This window comes from Lactuca serriola, chromosome 5 (genome assembly GCF_051521515.1).
Source record: "Lactuca serriola cultivar US96UC23 chromosome 5, Lser_US96UC23_V15, whole genome shotgun sequence".
In the NCBI taxonomy this organism is placed as follows: domain Eukaryota; kingdom Viridiplantae; phylum Streptophyta; class Magnoliopsida; order Asterales; family Asteraceae; genus Lactuca; species Lactuca serriola.
Window position 1 is genome coordinate 21,477,039 of NC_136412.1, and position 4,536 is coordinate 21,481,574.

General features: G+C 32.0%; 1 pseudogene; it reads right to left on the bottom strand.

The window, feature by feature from the left end:
* Nucleotides 1-474: 474 nt before the first annotated feature.
* LOC145049368 (sucrose nonfermenting 4-like protein) lies at nucleotides 475-4,162 on the bottom strand (annotated as a pseudogene).
* Nucleotides 4,163-4,536: the final 374 nt, after the last annotated feature.

Genomic DNA, 4,536 nt, shown 5'->3' on the forward strand with positions numbered 1-4,536 from the left:
AAACTTTGAGAGCGTATTCAACAACAAACTTTTGAAGGCTTTTAGTAACTTGTAACAAAAGACTCAAAGTAAGGAAAAAACTTCTTTTAGAGCTTAAAGCTTGTATTTAAACAAAAAAAAACTTTGAATCCAAAAGCCACTTCAATTAGCTCTTTTGAGCCTTTAGCTTTTACAAGCTTTTAACTTTTAGATTTTATATAATTTTACAACTATCAAAAATTTAAAACTACTTTTGCATCCTATACAAATAGGAATTATGCAAGTAATAACATCCGGCTGACAACTAGTTTTGCTAACACATCCTTTGTAAAGATACTTTTTCTCCAAAATGGTGAAGAATTGAGTTGCAATCGATACCTTTTAACACAACTGAATGTAATTACATCAGAAACAGTTCTTAAAAGATTAACTCTTAACATATAATTACATAACTTTGCTAAAACTTGGGTGCTTATACAATAACACAAAGAAAACTTAATGAAAATCTCTAAAAATGAGAGTAAATACGTCTCTCAACGTAATTAAGCCTAACACAGGTTGGGTGGCAGCTTCAACTACCACAACACGCCTCACCCCTGTAGCAAAGATGAGAACATTCATTGATTTATTATAACATCCGGAATTTTTCTATTACAACATTATACTTCCAAATTTCTTCTTATCAATGCATTATACTTTGAAAGTTTTACCCAATTATAGCATTGTAATTCCAAATCTTTTTTCTTAGGACAATGTTCTTAGTTACCCAATTATAACAATAAAAATTGATATGTATTTAGATGACATTGTTATAATTGTGTATAGTTTTTAAAGTACAAAGTTGTAATAAGAATAAATGAAAATAAGGGTATTTAAAAAAAAAAAAAAAAAAAAAAAAAAAAAAAAAACACATAAGGACATTGTTTCGATGTATAAATTTAATTAATCAAGTACGTTAATTATTAAACTAATCAACATGTCTTTATGGTTTCCATCGAATATTAAAATAATGAGCATATGTGTACATCGTATTGTATTATTTTTCAGTAAATTACTTTTTTCTCTTAAACTTGATCGATCTATAGACTGTAAAAAAAAATGAAAACTACACAATGGGTTTTTTCATAGTCATAAACCGAAATTTTTGTTCAACTAAACCATCTTCACCCTTAAATGAAATTATGATACTATTATAAACAAATATATAGAGTAGGTTGTTATTTCTTGCATTTAACCCAAATATAGGTTATGATCTGGGGAATATATACCTGGATTTGAAAGAAGAGTTATGACATGATACAAAGTATCGGAACGTGTACATATCCCAAATCTAGGATGACCTTTCTTATCTACCAGTTGAAGTGCCTGAATTATATAATCAAAATCAGGGTTTGTATAATCTGTTTTGATATTATAAAGACAAAAATGACCAAAAATTAAAGAATTCCAAAAATAGCCACAATTTTCACACCCGCTAAGTCAAAAACTAAAATGGGCTGCAAAAAAGGCCTTACTGAGATGAGGAATTCTTAAATGGGCTGAGTGCTTGGTCCAGATGCAAAAATCTCCCTTCAGGTGAGATTTGTTGCATTTTTGGAATTGTTTTTTTCTTGGAAAATCATTATAATTTTAGGTCACTTTTGTATTTTTCTCTATTAAAAATATGTTGTTAAAGAAGAGCATATACTTGAGATATCGTTGCATGATCAAGCTGGATACGAGCATATACATTGCCTTTTGCAAACGATATGATGTCACTAATTAAATACAAGTTTCAATCAAAATAAACTCTTGTGGATAAATGAAGAAATTTTAATCAACTGTACAAAGTGCATAAATATTACCTTCTCGAGAAAATGTTTACAAGGGCTCCTTTATTACCAACAACAGGCACTGAACTTATATATTCTGAAGAAGATTAGACGAGAAAAAATGATATATTTGATTGAATACACCCATAAAAAATGTAAGTATGGATAACCATGAATTTAAACGCACCATCTAATAATAATTTGAAAGCATAACTAAGAAGTTGAGTGGCAAGCAGAGTTAATAATTCACGTCCCCCAATATCTCTGGTCCAACTACCAACTGGCAGACACCCAGTTGGTTGCTACAGAAGAGGCAAATACCTGATTCGGTGTTCAAAATGCTTCTGTATATCTACGTTTTCACAATAGAGACAAAACTTAGAATATTCTGAAACTAAAAATTTTTGACTTTTGAAAAAAAAAATACTGTAACTCAAACCCTACATTTTAGGATCCCACCAAGGCATGCAACGTGCAGCAATTGTGGGCAAGCTGTATCTTGTGCCATATTTAGGACATGAACTGATGATATGCGATTGTGCATGATTTTAACTGCAACTGCATTCAGGGTCTCATCGGGGTCAACCTGTGTTTACAAAATATAGTTTAATGGATTTAAATTTTAAGCGGGGAAGGACTTAATCTGGTAATCTATATTATATGTTTGTTTCTTTTCGACTTAATGGGTAAAGCACTTGATGGAAAAAAAAGGTCTTACTTTGATTAAAGGCCTTTTTTGAAGTTGAAGTTTTCCTTCCTTCCAAGCAGAGATTGATGATAACTCAAGCACATTATTTGCAACCATTGCATGGTTCCTCTGTAACTGCAATATTATATAAGAGATTATCTTAGGTTTTGCTAAAATGGTTTAGCCATTAGGCTGTATCATACCTCCATTAAAATCAAAATAAAATTTGTTAGCATCCCTGAAATCTGGCGACTGGTGTCATCCCAAAGGGGAGCAACAGAAAGACCCTGAACCAAGAAATAAAAATGATAAATTATATGCAGAGATTCAATAAACTAAAATCTTAAACTTGAAAGTGAAAATGAGAAATAAGTTGAATAACAAGTTGTACCTCTTCATGCATAACAAGGAAAGCCTCTTCCATACTCACATTAGCATCCAATGCAAAGACCTTTGAAAGTCGAAAAAGAATCACAATCAGAATAGTCAAATGGCAAAAGTGTAAATGCAAACAGACATGTGAATGAAGGCATTCGAACCTTGCTTGAATCCGGAATCAAATCATACACTGTGTAAGATGAAAGATGGTCAGACAAATGATGGCGAGTTGCCTCTATGTCTTCAACCCTTAATGGCATCACAAGTTCATGAGGAAGAACACTACTTGATGTTGAAGCCTAAATTGTTATATGATTTGTTAGGGTTTAGGAGACTTTGAAAAACGATAACTTGATTTCACGGACATGTAATAAAATAATGAGAATACAATACATGGGTGCTTACATCATCAGCAGGATTATCATCATCCAAACTATCAATATCCATAATTGGTACCCCATCATCAACGATCAATGTTTGAGGCATAACCTCTGGTTGTTTGACCACAACAATGTTGTTTACTCCATACTCATCTTCAGCAAACGGTTGTTGCTCGTTGATTTTCCATATGCCATCCACCAAGAATTTATACTTCATTCAACATAAAATTATATTAAGGAAATAAGAAAAAGTTCAAAAAAAAACAACGTATTATGCGATGATGCTTAAAAACCATTATATTTTCTGATTTTGGCTCAATTATGTTTTGCAACCGGATAACTCAAGAAAACTGGTTGCATGGCCTATGTGTAACTAAAAAAGATTACAATATTACATAACATTACTAATTAACAAAAACTGTAATTGCTAATTGCTACTATTTTCTAGCACGTCTCCAAAAAGGCTATGCAACCGGTTTTCTTGGGTTATCCAGCATTAATTTAACCAAAGTAAAAAATATAATGTTACATAATGATTTTTTTAGCATCATGTGGTAAAGCGTTGAGTTTTTCAGAACTTTTCCCTAAAAAAACACAATTTAATACATTGGTTTATCTGAACTTTTCTCTAAAAAAAATACAATTTAACATGCACTAATGTCAAGAAACTCTCTAACCTGATCATACCTTATGCAAGCCAGGTGGTAGATCGCAAATCGTCGAGAAAGTCGAAGACGACCCTTCAACAGGAACCATCGGTTGATACTTGATCCACCTTCACTCACCACCAATTGCATTGTAATTTAGTGTGTTGCAACAAAATTATCAAAAAAAAAACACTAAAAATTAATAACATACCCAGTAAAATCACCGCACAGGAACACTTGATTGCCACCATGAGACCAAATAAACTGTGTATGAACCATTCTTCCGCAAAATTTACCTCACACTAACACTGTAAACGTATGATTTGGTGTATGAGAATATCGATTGATCAACTGAGTTTACAAAACACATATCGAAAAACTGAATACTGGAAGGAACCAATAAGAGCAAAATAAAATTGGAGAAGAAATAAGGGTTCAAAAAAAGCAAGTCCTTATGTAGATCCTGGTGGCAAAACTTAAAGATATACATTACATGCATATACATAGAATTGTTGTGCGTATCTGTATCTGTGTGTAGAAATTAGGGGAGAGCGACTCAAGTAAGAACATAATCGCTTGGATTTCTCAGAGCCGTAGAAAACAACTGTCGAGAAACAGTACATAAATTCACATATGTATATGTTGTTACAAAA